At 37.4% G+C, this 23,161-nt stretch overlaps 1 protein-coding gene and 1 non-coding gene across 5 annotated transcripts in view; one reads left to right on the top strand and one right to left on the bottom strand.

The window, feature by feature from the left end:
• The first annotated feature begins 1,048 nt into the window (after positions 1-1,048).
• Positions 1,049-23,161, top strand: part of RAPH1 (Ras association (RalGDS/AF-6) and pleckstrin homology domains 1) — a 94,427-nt gene continuing 72,314 nt past the window's right edge. For 3 of the 4 annotated variants that reach the window (XM_012738914.3, XM_076005836.1, XM_076005835.1), the window contains exon 1: positions 1,049-1,247. The gene's annotated coding sequence lies outside the window, so the exon portion shown is untranslated. The remainder of the gene's footprint in view (positions 1,248-23,161) is intronic. The other variant, XM_076005837.1, reaches the window with a different exon arrangement.
• On the bottom strand, positions 5,057-5,161 carry LOC142872832 (U6 spliceosomal RNA). Its single transcript, XR_012920918.1, has one exon. It is a non-coding gene; the product is annotated as a U6 spliceosomal RNA (small nuclear RNA).

Here is a 23,161-nt window from a genome sequence, read left to right as displayed (position 1 = left end):
CACCTAAGTGGTCACGTAGGTACTACAGTAATAGGGTACTGGGCAGGGGGGAGGGGGGCGGGTATATACATATATAATGAGTGAGATGTGCACCATCTGGGAGATGGTCATGATGGAGACTCAGACTTTTGGGGGGAGGGGGGGAAATGGGCATTTATTGAAACCTTAAAATCTGTACTCCCATAATATGCCGAAATAAAAAAAAAGAAAGAAATAAATAAAAAAAAAATAAGGACATAAATTAAACCTCAAAGTCTGCCTAAGTCAAACCTGCATCCAAATAAACAGTATCTGAGCTTGGTGATAAGAAAAATGGCAACACCTTACTCCTACACACTTTCAGTAAGGGGGGAACATTAATTAAGAACTCAAGATAAACAGATTTCTAAGTTAAAACGTTAAATAATTTTTAAAATCATTAAATAATTAAAGATAATTGAAAAGTCCAGTTTCTAAAAGCTTCCTAATACACTGCATGAAATTGCAGAGAGACTTTTTGGCCAAAATGGGATTTCTTAAAGAAGGGCCTCACAGATTTCAGGGACAATGATCCTGTCAGTGATGGCTTCAAGGTGGCTGCGTACAGCGCCCAGACAGAGCCGCCCAATGCTCCGCGGCTCCCGCAGCCCTCGGACACCGGCGGCTGGGCCCGCTTCCTAGGAGAGGCGAACACGGGGTGGGGCCGCACCGGGATTTTCCTCCCCACTCATTCATTTTCTGATTCACTCGTTCCTGGAGGCGGTTCACCGGGACGCGCCGAGGAAAGGCGGGGCACGGAGCACAGCCCCGGCAGGGCGCGGTCCGGCGCCCGAGGGGAGGCGGGCGGGCGGGGGGCGCGGGTGGGGAGCGCGGGGGGCGCGGGCGGGAGGGGCGGGCGCGGCGGCCTGCGCCGGAAGTGAGTGGTTAGCGGCGGGCGGGGGAGCGCGCGGCCCGGCGCGAGTTGGTCAGCCTGTCGGCCGCCCGGCCAGGGCCCCGCCTTCTGCGTCTCCGCCAGACGCGGCCGCACTCGACTCCGCCGCGGCGGGGCGCTGCGGCCGCCCCGCCCCTCCGCCGCCCGGTCCGTCAGTCAGTCAGTCAGTCACGGAGCGCGCGGCGCGGGAGCGGCCGGCGTTCGCTGCGTGTCAGTGGAGGGAGCGCGGCGCCTGGGGAGGAGGCGGAGGCTGCGGCTGGAGGAGCGCGAGCTGCGGCTGCCCTGCCCGGGGCCGCGACGGTAGCCGGGGCAGCCAGAGGGCCGCGCGGCTGCCACGGTGAGTGCTCCGCTTAGTCCTCGGGGCCAGGCGAGGGAGCTGGGCGGTCGCGGGTCTGCGAGACGCTCCCGCCTCCATTTTCCAGGCGCCGGCCCCGCCATCCGGGCGCGGTGCGGGCGGCCGCTGCCTGGGGCGGGGTCGCTGCCGGCCTCGGGCTTGGGCCGTAGCCGGGGGACCGCGCCCGGCGTGGCGGCCGGTGGGTGGGGGTCGGCGGGGCCTGGGCTGCACCCTGCACCCCTGGGGACCGCGACTGAGGGAAACAATGAGGTGTGGGGCCGCCTGGAGAGGGTGCGGTTGGGCTTCTCCGACCCGGCACCGGGGGGTGGTAGCCTGGGAGCGCGTGGAGGAAAGGACTCTCCCCCGACTGGCCGCGGAAACCAGCGTCTCGATGTGGGTGCCTAGGTTTCGATGCGCCCCGTCTTCCATAGATGAGTTCAGTGCAGAGATTTAGTAAGGCGGGGCGCCTTCTGTGTCTTTTTTCTGATTAAGCAGGCTAAGTAATTGCTCCGCTGCTTCTTAGCCCCTCTCACCTTTGCGTGTGCATATGCATTCCCGCCGGAAATCCAAACTGCAGTTCACGGGCTGGGGGGCGCAGGGAAGGGGAGGGGGCAGTGTAATAGTATTAAGGTAGGATGCCTTCGTGTTAAGACGGCTTGAAAGATGTAGTTTTCTTATTGAGACAGTGTCTTAAGGTGTCCCCACTGTGTGAGTTGGAAACCGCATAAACCTTATTATTGCTTATAAGCACGAAGACGTGGCTCAGTATGAAATAAGAGCTTTTGGGGAGGGTGTGTTACATGTGTTTTACGTGTGTGCACTTGTTGTATACTGTGGGAAGATCAGCTGAGAAAATCTAGGAGAATGGAAAAGTTCTTCACTCAGTCTCCCAGTAAGGGGTTATGTTGTCTGCAGCATTTCTCATGGAGATGTGGAGAGCGGCTTATGTGTGTAAAGTCTGCTGTAAAGGAACAGTAACGGTAACGGGGGTTAGGCATGAGGCGTGATCGGATTGTTAAACGGTGGTATTGAGTCCATGAGAATATTAAATTCAGCAGACATTTATGGAATAACTACTCTCTGTCGGTCAGGGCGGGGGACACCAAGTGAACGAGACCTAGAAAATGGGTTTGTGGAAAAAGCTCTTTGGAGCGAAGGAAACCAAAGTCCCAGTGCCTTGCAATTGGCTAACAGTGTGATGTTGAGTGGTAATTGATTGAACTCTATACAGTACGTTCCCTGTCAGTAAAAGGGGAATGGAAATACTGGTTTACCTCGCCAGATGGTTTTCATACAGATTAAATGAGATAATGTATGCTAAATGAGTAGCACGTTGCTGGGCACTGAGGTGTTTAACAACACCCTAAATTCCTTTCCTCCCTCTCCTCCTTTCTGGGAATTATCTTGGGAGAGGGTAGGGAAGAAGTGAATATGGGTAATTGTAATACAGTGCATTATATAATAAAATGTTGAAGTAGAGGTGTAGAATAGGGAAGTGAAGCAGAGATTAATTCTAGATTGGGGACATTGGGGGAAAATTCATGGATGCCTTGGCATTGAAGTGGAACCTTTAAGGATGAGTAGGATTTTAGCAGGTGCAGATGGAAGGGGGAGGACATTCCACGTAGAGGTGATGCTATCCTTTGAGAGCAGAATTGTGGAGGAAGACCATTGGGGGAAGGGCAAAATAAAGAGGCTCAAAAGCTTTTTAGCTTTTGTTGAGTCTGACCTTCAAAGATTGGGTTATTTTGCTTTTTGTGTAGTGAATTTCCCAGAAACCATATATAGCCCTATTCAAGTAAATACAAAAATGTCTGCAAGGCTTACTTCATGATTTTTTGGATTGCTGCTCTCTTCTGTTTGAATTTCATAAAGAATTATTTGTAGATGTTACCTTGTGATAAATGTTATCTCTGTTTGATAGAAGCAGCAGCTAATTTTTTAGATTCAGAGGTCTCACTACGATTATAGAGAAAGTAACTGCCTGAAAGAAGTGGATTTGTGGGCTCAATTGAGTGTGTTTTCACAAATATTTAACACTATTTTTTGAAGAGGTGGTGTTAACCACTGTCTTTGAGGATAATTGTGATGTGTTTTCTACCTTTTGGTTCCCACCCCATAAATAAATACTTATTAAATTAGCATCGTGGAGATAACTATGGCACTATTCACAGATTCTTGGATACATATTATAGAATCCTATGGCTTTGCCTGCCTTGGTTTGGAAGTAGTTGAATGTCAACATTAGTACTGTTAATAACAAACTCTTATTTTTAGGAAAATTAATATCAGTGAAACAAGATGTGACCTCAGTCAAATAACTTATCTTGGACTCTTAATTCCTTTACCTATAAAGTGAGAAGTTTTTATTAGATCACTGGTTTTCAAACTGTTTTACCGAACTGAAGAATTTTGAGGAGGCGCTTCAGAAGTTCTGCAGATGTTTGGCTTAAATCTCATTAAAATGTATTTTAAACTCATAACAATAAAAAAAAAGTGACTGCTAGTTAACATACACTGCTTTAAATACTTTACATGTGTTAATTTATTTAATCTTCACCACAGGTTCTGTTAATATTTGAGAAAACAGGCACAGACAGTAAGTTACTTGCCCAAAGACTGCAGAGCTGAGTTTGAAACTGGGCAGCCTAATTCTTAAACTTGTTAACCCCCATCCTATACTACCACCACAGCAATATATGCACATATCGTTTTTTTAGAAAATTTGTGGTTAACTGGGTGTGATGGCATTCTGTAATCCCAGCTACTTGGGAGGGTTAGACAGGAGGATCTCTTGAGCCCAGGAATTTGAGTCCAGCCTGGGCAACATAGCAGGACCCCATCTCTAAAAGAAAAATAGTCTGAAAAAATAGTGGTAAAGTATACATAACATAAAACTTACCATTTTAACTGTTTTTAAGTGTATTGTTCAGTGACATTTAAGTACATTCACATTGCTGTGCTACCATCACCACCATCTCCAGAACTTTTTCATCATCCCAAAGTGAAATTCTACCCCTTAAATAATAATTCTACCTCTCCTTCTCCTATTCCTAGTAACAACTTTTCTACTTTATTAATTTGACTATTATAGCTATTCACATAAGTTGAATCTTACAATATTTGTTATTTTGTGTCTGGCTTATATCACTTAGTATAGTGTCTTCAAGATTTATCTGTGTTGTGGCATGTATCAGAATTTTCTTTTTAAGGGTGCTTAATTGTACGTATATATCACATTTGTGGATGTTTGGGTTGTTTTTATGTTTTGGCTATTATGAATAATGTTGCTGTGAATATTGCTGTCTTTGAGTCCCTGCTTTCAATTCTTTTGGCTAGACACCCAGAAGTGGAATTGCTGGATTATATGGTAATTCTATATTTAATTTTTTGAGCAACTGTCATATTGTATTCCACACAGCTGCACCATTTTACATTCCCACTAGCAATGCACAAGGGTTCCGTTTTCTCCATATCTTGCCAACACTTATTTTCTGCTGTTTTTTCTTTTTGTGTTTTTAATGATAGCCATTCTAATGGGTGTGAAGTGGTATCTCATTGTGGTTTTGATTTGGATTTTCCTGATGATTAGTGATGTTGAGCATCTTTTTATATGCTTATTGGCCATTTGTATATCTTTGGAGAAATGTCTGTTCAAGTCCTTTACCCATTTTTAAAGTGGGTGGTTTGATTTTTTTGTTGTTGAGTTGTAGATGTTCTTTATATACTCTGGATATTAACCCCTCATCAGATATGTGATTTACAAATATTTCCTCCCATTCTGTGGGCTGTCTTTTTACTGTCTTTTTTTTAAATACATGGAACACATCACAAATTTGTGTCATCCTTTTGCAGAGGCCGTGCTAATATTCTCTGTATCATTACAATTTTAGTATATATGCTGCTGGAACAAGCACTCACTGTCTTGATGGTATCCTTTAATGCACAAAAGATTTTAATTTTGATGAGGTCCCATTTATTTTTTCTTTTGTTGCCTATGCTTTTGGTGTCCTGTCCAATAAATCATTGCCAAATCCAATATCATGAAGGTTTTCCATATGTTTTCTTCTAGGAATTTTATAGTTTTAGCTCTTACATTTACATCTTTGATGTATTTTGAGTTAATTTTTGTGTACAGTGTTAGGTAAGGATCCAACTTCATTCTTTTCCATATGGATATCCAGTTTTCCCATCACCATTCATTGAAAGGACTATCTTTTCCCCATTGAATGGACTTGGCACCCTCATAGACTAATTTATATATACACACATGTGTATGTATATATATAAAATTTTAACATTGAACACCATAGTGCTACATAGTTATATTAATACATGGTTAATTTGGGAGTTAGGATGAGACAGGCATTTCTGAGAACAAAGCTCTTACTATCTCTGCTTACTTGTGAATTTTAAATGGGTTATTGATAATGAAGTTGTAGATCACAGTAGATTTTTTAAAAATTCAGTCTTGTGCATATCTATTCATATATTATAAAATTGTCTGAACTATATATTACTGTGGCACATGCACTGTGCCTAATTAGATAGGTGAGACCCAGGCACATTTTTCTTTGAGTATATACTCATCCTGTGTAAGTAATTTGTGTAGTAACAATGAGCATGTAACAGTAAGTTCTGATATTGTATCATAGATGTTTTTACAGGTCATTGCAAGCTTTAGGCTTTTCTTATTTGCCTTATAAGCAGTTGTTAGATACTGTTACTGAGTCAATTTTTGAAAGAAAAGATTATCTTATTTTCTTAAACTTTTGGATCAGTGTATTTGAAGAGTATCCTGAGACTGCAAAGTAAAGTTACGAGCTGCTACCTACTTGCAACTACTTCTCTGGTTGAAATCAAAACAAAATTATACAAAAATAAATGGGCAGCTTGGTCATAAGACTGTAATTAACATCCCTGACCCTCAATTTTTCTTTTTGAGTTTATAATGAATATAATGTATTTGAACATAAAATAGTATTAGCAACACATTTGCTAGTTTTATATATTTGGGATGCTGTATAAAACTTCATCTGAAAAAGTTTTGCTGTGAAATATTTTTTAAAGCCCCCAATTACATGATTTCTGAAACTTCATCACATGCTCTTTCCGCTAGTATTTTAATATACTACACTTTGAGACAGATGTCTTAAAATGCATCATATAAAATTTATAAATTGACTTTTTAAAAAGTATATATTTTTGATATTGATAAAATGTGTAGTGTTTTTCTGCTATAGGAAGAGCTGGGCATAATAGAGTAATCTATGAGATAGATATTTTCTTCTCCAAAATAGGGAAGATTCCAGTTTAAGTGCAGAATACAAGGAATCAGTTGAGAATGAAATTGAGGAGGCAGGAACCACAAAGCAGCAGAAGTGACTAGGAGGTGAAAATAGGCAAAGAGATTAGGTTTGGGAAAGGAGGTACAAGTCATCCCTTTAGGTGAGAAGAATAGCAAGGTAGGGTAGTCTAGGATTGATGGCTAAATATTGTTTAAGACTATTGAAATATAAGCCCCCTGGTGAAAAATGGTGATATCTGGCAAACATTAGGACTTATAAACATATTAAATAGGTCCACATATTGTAGAATCATAAATCTTGGAATGGTACTAAAAGTTGAATGTTTTTTTGGAAATTACCTTTAGGCGGAGCTTACTGTGTTTGATAGTAGCTAAGTCAGTATAGCAAAACAATAGTGTGACTTGAAAATACAATGTCTTCTTTATCCCAAATTGTACATGCCTTAATACCTTTATGCATGTTTCCCAAGCATGGTTTGTTGGGAAATTTTTTTTCCAGCCAAAATTTTACTCACCCTTGGAAACCCACCTCCATTGCCATGCACATTCTTTGTGAATTTATTTGATACCAATCAAAATTAATTGCTTTCTTCTTCATTCCTACAGGCCTTATGTTGTAGAAAATTATGTACTGTCTAATATGCCCCTGAATTCTGGAGTATTGGACCTGGTTTTACTCATATGAAATGTCCCTCAGTCCCTTAAATATAATAGAAATTCAGTAACAAGGTTTTATTAAAGCCCTAATTTGAAGAATTCTTTATAGTTGGTATTGTGTCTCCTGGAAGGATTCATAAAAATCTAATGTTTATTTATAAAGAATAATTACTTCTTGATTCATTTGGCTTATTTCATATTGTAATAAATGACATTGGAACCTGGTGAAGGTAATCAGTGATCTCCCTTATGAGTGCACAGTGTACTTTATAAATACTAATGGTTTAAAACTAGTTTTGTTTACCCTAAGTTTTTAGAATAAATATACATTTTTAAAGCAGGAGCAATGAATATGTTTGAAAAATCTTGGTTTTAGTACTTGATGATATAGAAATCCCAAGGTCTGGCTCTTAAATCTGTTTATTTTGGTATTTGTTTTTAATGCTTGTCTTAGCTGAAAAGACAGCTCATGTAGGGACATATACCCAAAAAGAATAAGTGCATCTTTGACTATACTTTCTGTTTGGAGCTACTCATTGTTAAATTTCTCTCCATCAATTATGCAAATTTGGCTAGTGAAAAGTTTGCTATCCCTATGGATCAGTCAGCTGTTCTTACCATTGTGAAAATTTGCATTTATATATTTTTAATAAATAGGTTCAAAATTCATTCAAACTCTGTTTGGAAGGCATTTCAAAAGTTAGAAGTGGCTTCTCTGTTTAGAGTGTGCAGATAAGAGTATTTTAAGATGCCACACATTGTTTTCTTTTGGACCACAGTTATTTTCTTATTATGTTTTAACATGTCTCATTTGCTTTGAAGGTATATATAAACCATGTTTTTGTTTGTAAAAACTGTGTCTAAGCATATTGCCACAGTCACTTATCATTACAGAAATTCAGCAAATTTAGAACTTTAGTCTTTTTATAAAAGATAAATGCTTAACTCATCTTTAAGTTGGACAACTTTTGTGAGGCAAACCTGTTTGGTACAAAATACTATGATCATTTCTCAGCCACATCAATAAAAATCCTTTAACACTTGGCTCTTCTTCAACATCTCTTTTGTTGCAGTAGTTGCTTTTGAAATTAAACTTTACCTTTGCTCCCAACTTTCTTTTGTTAGGTCAAAGCAGCTGCTTCCTAGAGGATTATATAATATGTTTTTTCCATAAAACATTATTTGTATTAAAGAAATCATTTACTGTGGAGAATATATCTTCTCTGGAACACCAGTCTTACAAAAAGGTAGATTATTTTATTTCATTATCAAAAAAGAATCTAGCAAATACTATCACTCTTCACTCAGAGTACTTACAATTACTTAGTATCAAAATACTTAGGTTACTTTGCAGGTGGTCACAGTGAAGATACCAGTTTCATTCTGTATGTTAAAGATAAATATATATTATACTTAAAATACGTATGTGTATTAAGATAAAAAATAAAAATAGAACTTCTAATAACGATTTGTTAATTATTATTATTTGAGAGAGTCTTGCACTGTCGCCCCAAGTAGAGTGCAGTGGCATCATCATAGCTCATTTATAACCTTAAACTCCTGGGCTCAAGCAGTCTTCCTGTCTCAGCCTCCAAGGTAGTTGGGACTGTAGTCACATGCCACCATGCCCACCTGGCTAATTTTTTTTTTCCTGTTTTTGGTAGAGATGTGTCTTGCTCTTGCTCAGGCTGGTCTCCAACTCCTGACCTCAAGTGTTCCTCTCACCTTGGCCTCCCAGAGTGCTAGTGATTATAGGCATGAGCCAACATGCCTGGCCTAATATGATGTTCTTGTATCCCAGTGAATCATCTCTCATATGTCATGGGGTATAGTCACCTCCATTTTGAAAACCACAGTACAATCTTATTGAATTATTATTGGTAATAATAAGCCTTTCATAGTAAGTTCCATTTCATGGGGTATAATATTTTATATGAAGCCATCTTACAAATAAAGCACTTGGGCCGAGACATTCTGATTTTCTTACGCATTAGAAAGTAAGGTTTGTGGAAGAAAAGTAGATAAATTTTAACATAGTGAAATCATTCCACATTGTATTCAAAATTTATAATATTACTTTGTATCCCATATATGAACAACTATAATTTGTTGATATATATAGTAATAAATTTTTTTTAATTTCAGTAAATTGAGACTAATAAACTTTGTTCTTCACCAAAGTTGAAATTATAGGCTTGTTTCAGGAGCCTAAATTTGGATTTTGCATTATGCTTTTTAGGAGTTATTCAAAGTGAACTAAAAAAGTACCCTTAATTAAAAGTAAAAAATTTAACATTTAATTTAGTAATTCAGTAGTGTTTGATAGACTTAAAATTTTTCCATGTCCGTAGTGAGCATTTTTCTCAACACCTTAAGCAAGATATAAAACATTTTTCATGACTTTACCCTCCACTTTTTCCCTTTCTCTGCTTCTCCTCCCTATCCCAGAAGCAACTGCAATCATAGTTGCTTCAGCACTATGATTGCTTCAGCACTAGATAAGTTTTGCCTATTCTGTAACTTCATGTGTCAGTAGTTTCTTTTTATTGGTGAATAATATTCAGTTGTACAGATGTGTGAACATGCCATGGATTATTTATTTATTTTCCTGTTGATGGGCAACTAGGTGGCTTCTGGTTTGGGACTGTTCTGAAGAAAACGGCTGTGAACATTTTTGTACAAGTCTTTTTGTGGACAGATGTTTCATTTCTCTTGAATAAAGGAGTGAGATTGCTAGGCCATCTAGGTCGATGTTGTTCCTCCTTTTAAAAACTTTGTATTGAAAAACAATATTCAGAAAAGTGCACATAAGTGTACACTTTATCAACTCTTGTATAAGCAGTACACAGATGGAAAAATAGAATATTACCAGCATGCCAGAAGGCCCCCCCCCCTTATAATGGCTTCTCTATACTCCAACATCCTCATGGGTCATCACTGCCTTGGCCTCTAACTCTGATTATGCTGTAATATTTTTTGGCTTGCTTGTTTTTTAAAAAAAATTTTTACTACTTTATTGGGGTATAATTTCCATGTAATAAACTGCTCACATTAAAGTATACAATCTGATGTTTTCATACACCCACGAAAGCATCACTTATAATCAAGATAGTGAACATTTCCATAACCCTCCAAAGTTTCTTCATACCCCTTTGCAGTTTGTCCCCTTCTCTTCTGTTTTCTGGCAGCCTGTCACTATAAATTAGTTTGTATTTTCTAGAATTTTATATTAATGGAATCATACAATTCTCTTCCACCCCCACTAAGTCTGGCTTGTTTTCATGCACAATAATGATTTTTAGATTCTTCATGTTGTTGCTTGGATTAGTTCCTTTCTATTGCTAAGTGGTATTCCGTTATGTATATGTATCACATTTTGTTTTTCAGTTACCTTTGGTAGACATTTGGGCTGTTTCCATTTTTGGCTTTTACAAATAAGGCTACTATGACATTTGTGGACATGTTTTCATTTCTCTTAGATAAATACCTATGAGGACATGCTGAGTTATAGGGTAGGTATATTTTTAACTTTTTTGAAAACATAAAGTTTTCCAAATTTATGTCATTTTATATATTCGACAGCATTATATGACACTTTTGCTTTCTCTATATCATAACACTTGATATTATCAATCTTTTTCATTGTAGCCATTATAATGGGTATGTAGTAGTATCTCATTGTAGCTTTAATTAGACTTTCTGATTACTAATAATGCTGAGCAACTTTTCATGTTCTTTTTTTTTGAGACAGAGTCTTGCTTTGTTGCTCAGGCTAGAGCGAGTGCCGTGGCATGAGCCTAGCTCACAGCAACCTCAAACTCCTGGGCTCAAGCAATCCTGCTGCCTCAGCCTCCCGAGTAGCTGGGACTACAGGCATGCACCACCATGCCCGGCTAATTTTTTCTATATATTGTAGTTGTCCAATTAATTTCTTTCTATTTATAGTAGAGACGGGGTCTCGCTCTTGCTCAGGCTGGTTTCGAACTCCTGACCTTAAGCAATCCGCCCTTCTCAGCCTCCCAGAGTGCTAGGATTACAGGCATGAGCCACCGCGCCTGGCCTTCATGTTCTTATTAGCTGTTTGGGAAATGACACCAAGTCTTTTGCCCATTTTTAAAATCGGGTTGTATATCTTTTTCCTATTTAGTTGTATCAATTCTTTATAAATTCTAAATACAAGTTCTTTTTTTTTTTTTTTTTTTTTTTTTGAGACAGAGTCTCGCTTTGTTGTCCAGGCTAGAGTGAGTGCCGTGGCGTCAGCCTAGCTCACAGCAACCTCAAACTCCTGGGCTAGAGTGATCCTTCTGCCTCAGCCTCCCGAGTAGCTGGGACTACAGGCATGCGCCACTATGCCCGGCTAATTTTATATATATATATCAGTTGGCCAATTAATTTCTTTCTATTTATAGTAGAGACAGGGTCTCGCTCTTGCTCAGGCTGGTTTTGAACTCCTGACCTTGAGCAATCCACCCGCCTCGGCCTCCCAAGAGCTAGGATTACAGGCGTGAGCCACAGCGCCCGGCCTAAATACAAGTTCTTTATCAGACATATTTGTGAATATTTTCCCTTAGTCTGCTTACCTAGTTTTTAAATGGTGTCTTTCAAAGAGCAGAATTTTTTGGCTTAACTTCTTTTACTTTTTTTTAAAAAGCAGGCATTTTTATATTGGACTTCATCAAAATTATCAGTTTTTCCTTTTATGGCCATAATGTCTTCTGTGTCCTAATATTATACATTTTTACCTACACCAAAGTTGAAAAACATATTCCTGTATTTTCTCATAAGAGCTTTTAATTTTAGCTTTCACATTTCAGTCTCTGATCCATTTTGAATTAATTTTTGTTTATGGTATGCTATATCGGTCAAGAGTCCCCTACCCAGCCCCCCCCTCGCCTTATATCTAGTTGTTCCATCATCATTTGTTTAAAAAACACTCCCCTTTCCTCATTGCCTACTTCAGCTTTGACATCCTTGTTGCAAATCATTTGACTGTGTTAAGTGTATGTCTATTCCTGGATTCTCCATTCTGTTACATTGATATAATTCTCTGCCCTCCTTCCAGTACTACATTGTCTTGATTACTTAGAAAATCTGGATGTCACATGGAGTAAGCCCCTCAATCTTTTCAAGTTTATTTTGGCTCTTATAGGTCATTTGCTTTTCCATTATGAATTTTAGAATGAGCTTGTCAGTTTCTAGGATCTTGGTTGTAGTTACATTGCACACCTAGTTCAATTTAGGGAGAATTGACAATAATAGTGTATTTTCTAATCCATTAAGATAGTATATCTGTCCATTTATTTAGGTCTTTAATTTCTCTCAGGAATGTTTTATATTTTTCAGTTGCCTTAGAATGTATTATATAAACACTGTATGCTATCTTATTTTTAAGATAAGACAGCCAAATCATAATTTACATATGCTTTATTTTTATAATATAAATTAAGAGTTGATATAGAGATATTTCTGTATAATAACATTATCTAATGCATAAAGAGACCATCTATTCTGATGTGACAATGAGACTAAAGCAGATATCTTTAGACATGTAAAAGAAGTTTAAAGCTGTATAGTTGCTGGCACAATTCTTTTGGCTTGTATGGTTGTGGATATTAATATTTAAAGGCCTGTCTTTATTGTTTAAACTTGTTCTACAATAAGCATACATTTTTATTTAAAATTTAAAATATTTTTAGGCTGGGCATGGTGGTTCATTCATATCTAAATCCAGCACTTTGGGAGGCCGAGGCAAGAGTGCATGAGGCCAGGAGTTCAAGACCAACTTGGGCAACATAGCAAGAGCCCCACCTCTACAAAAATAAAAATCACTTGGGCTTGGTGGTCTGGGCCTATAGTCCCAGTTACTCAAGAGGCTGAGGCTAAGAATTCGAGGTTGCGGTGAACTGTGACCACTTCAGCTTGGGTGACAGAGCCAGATCCTGTCTCTTACAAAAATAAATAAAATGAAAGATTTTTTAAAAACCAAGTAAATTTGTTTTTAATTTTGAAACATTTTAAACCACAGTATAAAACATATGCACCTGCGTACCACTGGTAGTAATCAATTGTTTATATTTTTGCTTCAAATAATTTTCTTTAAAGAAATGTAACATTGGCCGGGCGCGGTGGCTCACGCCTGTAATCTCAGCTCTCTGGGAGGCTGAGGCGGGTGGATCGTTTGAGCTCAGGAGTTCAAAACCAGCCTGAGCAAGAGCGAGACCCCATCTCTACTATAAATAGGAAGAAATTAATTGGCCAACTAATATATATATATATATATATATATATATAGAAAAAATTAGCCGGGCATGGTGGTGCATGCCTGTAGTCCCGGCTACTCGGGAGGCTGAGGCAGGAGGATCGCTTGAGCCCAGGAGTTTGAGGTTGCTGTGAGCTAGGCTGACGCCATGGCACTCACTCTAGCCAGGGCAACAAAGCGAGACTCTGTCTCCAAAAAAAAAAAAAAAAAAAAAGAAATGTAACATGTATGATGAAAATCCTCCCCAGATAATTTGTGTTGTTCCCAGCATGTTTTTTGTTGTTGTTTTTTGTTTTGAGACATCATCTTGCTCTGTTACCCTGGCTAGAGTGCCGTGGTGTCAGCCTAGCTCACAGCAACCTCAAACTCCTGGGCTCAAGTAATCCTCCTGCCTCAGCCTCCTGAGTAGCTGGGACTACAGGCATGTGTCACCATGCCTGGCTAATTTTTTCTATATGTTTTTAGTTGTCCATCTAATTTCATTCTATTTTTAGTAGACACGGGGTCTCACGCTTGCTCAGAGCTGGTCTTGAACTCCTGACCTTGAGCAATCCATTTGCCTCGGCCTCCCAGAGTGCTAGGATTACAGGCATGAGCCACCGCGCTCGGCCCTCAGCATGTTTTAATACATGTAAAACATATGTATGTATCTATAAAACTTTACTTATTGCTGTTCTGTGCTTTTGAATTTTATATAAATATACTATATCTTCTTTAAAATTTGCATTTTTTTATTAAACCATATGATTGACATTTTCTATGCTGGTTCTTATAGATCCAGTCATTCTTTGTATCATGATTAGCCAAATTTTCTATTCCCATTTAGGAGGACAGTTAGATAGTTAGGAAGCCACAGTGAACATTTTTACATTTCTCCTAGCACTTGTCTCTAAGTTGGACACTTAGTGGTATTACCGATTCATAGCATATGTAATTTCCAAATGGCTCTCCAAAGTGGTGAGAAATAATATATATGTTCTACCGGAATATTCCCATTGCTCCACATCCTCCCCAACCCCTGGTTTTATTACACTTACTATTTTTACCAACTCGATGAGTATCCAATGGTTATTTTTTTAAACTAACATTCTTTAGTACGTTTCTAGAAGTATAGTTATACTTCTAGTATATAGTTTTCTTAATCCATGAAAATTGTTTTATTGCAAATGTCCATTAAGAAATGGTTCCAATCACAAATTAAAGCTTTAAAAGAGTTTTGAATGAAAGTATTGTTGTTTATATATATTCACAGGGGAGTAAAAGTGCTTTCTCTAAGAGATGTTGGCTATCCTAACTGTAAAACTGTTTGATATTGGAGGATTGCCTAAAATGCATTAACTCCTGTGTTGTGACATCTGTATAGATAATTTAGATGATTATTTGGCTAATATAAACCCATGGCTGCTTTTATTTCCTGTGAATTTTTTATTTTTTTGGAACATATTTAATTTTTGGTAATCATGTATAGTCAAGTAAAAATATATCTGGTTATGTTTGGGTTTTTCAAAAAAATTTTCAAGTTATGTGATGAGTGCTTTTAGAGTAGAAATTATTTGCTCTGATAATGCTGAATGTATCATTCTTATATAATTTGTCTTTTTTTACCCTCCCCCCTCTGTATATAGTTGAAACATTTCAGATATAAAATACTGTAACACGTAGGTGCATAAAAGTAAAGAATATAAAAGGTACAAAAAGTTAAGTTTTTTTGTCAGAGAATTTTATAAAACTGCATGAGAGAAAGGACCATGTCTGTCCTTAAAATAGCTATATTCCTTATACTTACTAGCACAGTGCCTGCCTGACTCACAGTATTTGTTGAGTGAACAATGTTATTTCCTATTAAGAATTAGTAATCTTAAGTGAAAAATAAGTATTTTTTAGTAAAATAAGCACAGTTAATTCAGCTTGAACTTAGAATTCTGTCAGTATTTATTGTTAAATAGCAATTTTTTAAAGAATAAAGTCTTTAAAGTAGTTTTAGGTTCATAGCAAAATTAAGAGGAAGGTATAGAGATCCCCATACACCTGCTACCCCTGCATGTGTATAGCCCCATTATCAACATCCTTACAAGAGCGGTACGCTTGATACCACTGATGAACCTACATTGACACCTCATTATCACCCAAACTCCTTAGATGAGGACTATTGGTGAGTGAACACTGTACATTCTGTGGGTCTAAATGAATGTATAATGACATGTATCCATCATTATAGTATCATGTAGAGTATTTTCACTGAGGAGATTGATGTGTGAGTCAGTGGACTGAGAGGAAGACCTCCCCTGTGGATGTACGTGGAAATCATCCAATTGGTTGGGACAAATGGGCAAAAGAAGGGGGACTCTCACTCTCTGCTCTCTGTTCCTTGCAGCATGGTTCACTTTTTCTCCTCCTACCTTTGGACATCAGACTCTATGGTCTTTGGCTTTTGGACTTTGGGACTTGCGCCAGTAGCCTCCCTCAGGCTTTTGGCTTCAGAGTGAGGGCTGCACCATTGGCTTCACTGAGGCTTCCAGGCTAAGGTAACGCAGCTGGCTTCTCTGGAGCTCCAGCTTGCAGACAGTCTATCTAGGACCTCTCTGCCTGGATGATCCTGTGAGCCAGTTCCCCCTAATAAAGTCCCTCCCATATATCCTATAGGTTCTGTCTCTGGAGAACCCTGACTAATAATATACTGTCTTCATAGTTTTTTTCTTTTCCAGAATGTCATATAGTTGGAATCATACAGTATGTAGCCTTTTCAGATTTGTTTCTTTCACTTACTAATATGCATTTATGGTTCTTCTTTGTCTTTTCATGGCTTGATAGCTCATTTCTTTTTAGCTCTGAATAATATTCCAGTGTCTGGATATACCACAGTTTATTCATTCCCCTACTGAATGACATCTTGGTTGCTTCCAAGTTTTGGAATAAAGCTGCTATAAACATCCATATGCTGGTTTTTGTATGGACATAAGTTTTCAGCTCCTTTGAGTGAATACCAAGAAGTGCCATTCTTGGATCGTATGATAAGAGCATGTTTAGTTTTGTAAGAAACTGCCAAAGTGTCTTACAAAGTGTTTGTATGGGTTTTTATTACCAATAGCAATGAATGAGAGTTACTGTCGCTCTACCTCCTTACCAGCATTTGATGATGTCAGTGTTTTGGAGTTTGACCATTCTAATGTATGAATAATGGTATCTCATTGTTTTAATTTGCATTTTTCTTCTGGTGGGATATGATGTGGAACACTTTTTTATATGCTTATTTCCCATCTGTATATGTTATTTGGTGAGGTGTCAGTTAAGGTTGTTGGTTCATTTTTTCATCAGGTTACTTGTTTTCTTAGTATTGAGTTTTTAGAGTTCTTTATATATTTTGGATGAGTCCTTTATTAAATGGGTCTTTTACAAATATTTTCTCACAGTCTGTGGTTGTCTTCTAATTTTTTTTGACATTGTCTTCCATAGAGCAGATGTTTTTACTTTTAATAATATCCAACTTATCAGTTATTTGTTTGATGGATCATACCTTTTTCATTATATCTAAAATGTCATCACCATACTCAGTGTCATCTAGATTTTCTCTTGTATTATCTTCTTGAAGTTTTATAGTTTTGCATTTTACGTTTAGATCTTTGGTCTATTTTGAGTTAATTTTTATGAAGTGTGTAAAGTCTTTGACTATATTCCTTTTTGCATGTGGATGCCTGGTTGTTCCAGCACCATTTGTTGAAAAGACTATCTTTGCTGCATTTCACTGTGTTTGCTCCTTAGTCAAAGACCAGTTGACTATATTTTTGTGAGTCTATTTCTGAGCTCTCTGTTATGTTTCATTGATCTAGTTATGCAGTCTTTCACCAATACCACACTGTCTTAATTATTGTAGCTTTATAGTAAGTCTTGATGTCTGGTAGTATCAGTCCTCCAACTTTGTGCTTCTTCAACATTGTGTTGGCTGTTATGGGTGTTTTGCCTCTTTTTTTTTTTTTTAATTTAAAATTAATTTAAAAATTTAAAATGTTTTTTAAGAAAAAAACCCCAAACGACTCCTCAGGGACACAGGCAGCAGATTCTGCAGCAGCCACCAGAGCAAGGCTCCAGGAACTGGAATGGCACCCACTGCTGGGCTTCAGGCACTTTGGAGAACAGTCTGGTGCACTCCAGCGGCACCACAAAGGGCCATGCAGACCCAACACCTGCACTCCGAGGGTGTTTTGCCTCTGTATGTAAAGTTCAGAATCAGTTTGCCAGTATCTACAAAATAACTTGCTGGGATTTGCCTGGTATTGCATTGACTCTATAGATCAAGTTGAGCAGAAATGACATCCTGACAATATTGAGTCTTCCTATTTATGAGCTTGGAGTATTTCTCCATTTATTTAGTTCTGTGATTTTTTTCATCAGAGTTTTGTACTATTCCTTATTTAGACTTTGTACATATTTTGTTAGCATTATATCTAAGTATTTCATTTTGGGGGAGTACTAATGTAAATGGTATTGAGTTTTAAATATCAAATTCCACTTGCTTATTGATGATATTAAGCAAAGTGATTGACGTTTGTGTATTAACCTTATATCCTGCAACTTTGTTATAATTGCTTATTATCTCTAGGAGTTTGTTGATTCTTTTGGATTTTCTATATAGATGATCATGCCATCTGCAAACAAAGACAGTTTTATTTCTTCCTTTCCAATTTGTAAACCTTTTGTTTACTTTTCTTATTGTATTAGCTGATACTTCCAGTACACTGTTGAAAAGGAGTGTTAAGAGTGGACATCCTTGCCTTGTTCTTGATCTTAGTGGAAAAGCTTTACGTTTCCAACCATTAAGTATGATGTTAGCTGTAGGTTTTTTGTAGATATTCTTTATCAAGTTGAGGAAGTTCCTGTCTGTTTCTAGCATACTGAGAATTTTTATCACGAGTAAGTGTTGGATTTTGTCAAATGTTTTTTTCTGATCATGCGATTATCAGTAATTGGTGTAATTTCTTCTCTAAATGTTTGGTAGAATTCACCAGTGAACCCATCTGAACCTTGTGCTTTCTGTTTGTGAGGGTTATCATTGTTAATTCAATTTCTTTACAGATACAGGCCTATTTAGATTGTCTATTCTTGTGTGAGTTTTGGCAAATTATACTTTTCAAGGAATTGGTCCATATCATCTGTGTTAGCAAATTTACAGGCATAAAGTTGTTCGTAGTATTATTTTATTATCCTTTTGATGTCTGTAAGATCTGCAGAGATGCCCCCTCTTTCATTTCTGATATTCGTAATTTGTGTTCTGTCTTTTTTTCTTAGCCTGGGTAGAGGCTTATCAATTTTATTGACTTTTCTTTTTAAGAACCAGCTTTTGGTTTTGTTATTTTTCTCTATTGATTTCCTGTCTTCAATTTCATAGATTTCTGCTCAGATTTTTATTATTTTCTTCTACTTATTTTGGATTTAATTTGCTCTTTTTCTAGATTGCTAAAGTGGAAACTTAGATTATTGAATTTAGATCTTTCTTCTTTTCTAATGTAGGCATTCAGTGCTGTAAATTTTCCTCTAAGTACTGCTTTTGTTGCATCCCACATATTTTGATAAGTTGTATTTTCATTTTCATTGAGTTTTAAATATTTTTAAATTTCTCTTAAGAGTTCTTCTTTGACCCATGTGTCCTTTAGAAGTGTGTTGTTTAATCTCCATGTATTCGGGGATTTCCCAATTATCTATCTGTTGCTGATTTCTAGTTTAACACATTGACTGCCACACTAGAAAAAAAAATTTTTTTTATTGGAGCCATGTGTTTTATTACGAAAATAGAATTAAAACTTCTAAAGCAAAATGATCCTTTCTAATTTAATTAAAAATTTGTTATTTTTAATTGTTTTCTGTGTGTGAGTTATATGCAACTTGAAAAATAGTTCACACAGTTTCCAAGGTGAAGAAACATGTGAGTTACATATGTTTGACAAGGCCCCAGGCTCAAAACTAGCATGAGTTGAATACAACTCACATGGCAGTTAATGTGTTAATTCCATGTGGTTTGAGAGCAGACACTGTATAAGATTTCTATTCTTTTAAATTTGTTACGGTGTGTTTTATGGCCCAGAATGTAATATGTCTTGGGAAATGTTTATTGTGAGCTTGAGAAAAATGTTATATTCTGTTCTTAGATGAATTAGACTATAGATGTTGATTATATCTAGTCGATTAATGAGGTTGTTGAGTTCAACAACCTCAATACTGATCTTCTGCCTACTGGATCTGTCCATTTCTGATAGAGGGATATTGAAGTCGCCAACTATTATAGCAGATTCATCCATTTCTCTTTGCTATTAGTTTTTGCCCCACATAGTTTGACACTCTGTTGTTAGGCATAATGTTCAGGATTGTAATGTATTTTTGGGGAATTGATCCTTTAGCATTATGTTATGCCCTTCTTTATTCCTTGCTTTAAAATCTACTCTGAAATTAAGATAGCTACTCCTGCTTTCTCTTGATTAATGTCAATATTGTATATTTTCCTCCATCTGTTTACTTCTTATCTAGATGTGTCTATATATTAAAATTTCTTGTAGGCAACATATAGTTGGGTTTTGTTTTTTTGATCCACTATGACAATCTTTTACTTGATAGATTTACACCATTGATGTTTGAAGTGATTATTAATGTAGTTGGATTAATATCTGCCATATTTATTACTGTTTGCTATTTGTTGCCCTTGTTCTTTGTTTCTACTTTTGTCCTCCACTCTTTTTCTGCCTTTTGTGAGTTTTTTGTTTTGTTTTGTTTTGTTTGAGATGGAGTCTCACTCTGTCACCCCAACTAGAGTGCAGTGATGTCATCATAACTCACTGCAACTTCCAACTTTTGGGCTCAAGTGATGTTCTTGCCTCAGCCTCCTGAGTATCTGGGACTACAGGCATGTGTGTCACCATGCCTCGCTAATTATTTTTTGTAGAGACAGGTCTCACTCTTTCTCTGGCTGGTCTCAAACTCCTGAGCTCAAGTGATCCTCCCCTTGGCCTCCCAGAGTGCTAGGATTACAGGCATGAGCCACCACAACTGGCCCTTTTTTGGTTTTAATTGAGCATTTTATGTGATTCCATTTCCTTACCTTTCTTAGTTATCAGTTATACTTCATTTTTTTTTTTTTTTTTACCATTTTTAGTGGTTGCTCTAGGTTTGCAGTATACATTTACTACTAATTCAAGTCCACTTTCAAATAATACTTTACTACTTCATGGGTATAGTTTGAGTACCTTATGATAACAAAATAACCCTAATTCCTCCTATTCCTTGTTTCATTACTGTCATTCATTTCACTTATATGTAAGCATATGGATAATATATACATAAGCAAACATAATTCAATATATTATTGACATTATTATTTGAGCAGTTACCTATTAGATCAATTAAGAAAAATAAGAGTTTTATCCCCTCACTCCTCCTTCAGTCCTCTTTCTTTATGTTGATCTGAATGTAACTATATCATTTTCCTTCTCTTTAATTAACTTCTCTTAACATTTCTTGCAAGGCAGGTCTACTAGCAACAAATTGCCTCAATTATTGTTTGTCTAGGAAAATATTTCTCCTATACTTTTGAAGGATAATTTGGTAGAGTACAGAATTCCAGGTTGGTTTATTTCTCTCAACACTTTAAATATTTCACTCTCTTCTTGCATGATTTCTGAGGAGAAGCTGGATGTAATTCTTTGTTTCCCTATAGGCACATTCACGGAACTATTCAGTGTTTGAGTTGGGGTTCCAACTCAGGTGGTCTGATAACTGGAGATCCCCAGCTCTTGACAGAATGAAGTTCATTTTCTTCCACTGGGAATGCATATGAAACAGTCATAGAATGAAGGACACCAGTTTAGCCATCCACCTATGGAATGGCATATTGTAACCATAATGTCATTCATATATATATATATATATATATAGTATGGATGAGGGCAATCATGTGAACCTTTTAGTTACAATAAAAACAGATCACTAAACTTGACACTATCTGACCATTATTAGTTCTAGCCAATGTGGCAGAATTAGAATCACTGATATTTTGAAAACTCCCTTCTCTTTTCACCTACTCTGCTATCTAACCAGAACTTATAATGATTAGGCATTGTTATGGTTTCTTTGGTGTTGTGGGAAGATGTGAAGTTACAGGTTTTTCTTTGAAGTTTTGCTTAAATTTTATAGAGGTTAATAAAAATGATAATCATAAGTAGCCTATAAAATGTTTTAAATCTTTTCCTCTTTCTGAGACTCTCTTTGAACTTCAGCTTCCTCATTATAAGAGGATGAAGATGACACTATCTACTTTCCTAGTTTTCAAACCAGAGTATTATACTCTCCCCCAGATTCTCCCAAAGTATATGTATACATACACACAGGTTTGGGGTTTTGGGAGACATTGGGAATGCAAAACCAAAGAATAAGTATGGCAGTATTATCCTGAGACTTTAATTTTATTTGATGATAATTAGTTTTAAACACTTTATTCTAATTCATATTATAAAGGAAAATGTGAGATTGATGTAGATTTTTAAGATCATTGAATGCAGAATAGATTTTAGATGTGCAACAAGCCCATCGAGGGCTATTCTCTCACTGGTAGCCGCCCTTTATGCTTCCTGGAATCCATATTTTGTTGTATAGTAAGTCAAATTTAATTATTTCCCATATCCATGACCATTGTAACTATTCAGACAAATGAACATACTCCAAGAACAAAACCAAAAATACAAGAAAAACTTTAAAAGTATTAAATTAGAAGTCAGAGCACTCTGAGCAAGTTCCAGACTCTTGAGGTTTCATTTGAACTAAGGCAGGTTACAGATAGCTGTGGTTAGGAGTTTGGACTGTGGAGATGGTGGGAAAGCCAGTTGCTTAAGCCGCTCCCTTCCCTTAAGCAGTGTGAGTAAAGAGTATCTGGCACCAGAGACCTTTCCTTTGGAATTAAGATCAGAGAGAGAAAACTGATAAATAGGATAGGATTTAGTGAAGTCGTAATTAAATAGTAGCACTTCAGACAAGAATGGGTTGGGAGGGCTGGATGGTATCAGCTAGCCCATCTTTTTTTTTTTTTTTTTTTTTTTGCAGATTAAGACAATAAGTGGTAAGAATTTAAATGATTGAGTTCTAGCTAATTAGTGGCAGAATTAGGACAAGAATTTCATGCCTCCTGACTCCTTGGTTAGTCCTAGATAGCTTAGATTAGGGAAACCTTGCTGACTTTTTGGGGTTTTGTGTTGTTTTTTGAGGCAGGATCTCGCTCTGGAAGGCAGTGGTGTGATCATAGCTCACTGCAACCTCAAATTCCTTCTGTCTTAGCCTACTGAGCAGATGGTAGTACAGGCGCATGCCACCAGACTTGGCTCATTTTTCTATTTTTTTGTAGAGACGGGGTCTCACTGTCTTGCTCAAGCTAATCTCCAACTCCCCAGCCTTAAGTGATCCTCCCACCTAGGCCTCCCAAAGTGATAGGATTACAGGTGTGAGCCACTGCACCAGGCCCATGCCCTTTCTAAAACTGACCCTTTCGATGGTGTAAGATAATGAAAGTCTGTTCTTACTAATTCAAATTTAGGGTGTAAAAAGAAAGATTTGCTTATTTGGGATTTCTTGTTAACCAAAATTTATTACATGTTAAAATGTTGGGGATGATTAGTATGTATTGTTTAAACACCTAACAAACTCATTCTAAAAATTTTGGTA

Source organism: Microcebus murinus, chromosome 8 (genome assembly GCF_040939455.1).
Source record: "Microcebus murinus isolate Inina chromosome 8, M.murinus_Inina_mat1.0, whole genome shotgun sequence".
NCBI classification, from domain to species: domain Eukaryota; kingdom Metazoa; phylum Chordata; class Mammalia; order Primates; family Cheirogaleidae; genus Microcebus; species Microcebus murinus.
Note: the sequence above shows the minus strand (reverse complement) of the source record. Positions and strands in the feature narration are given on the sequence as shown.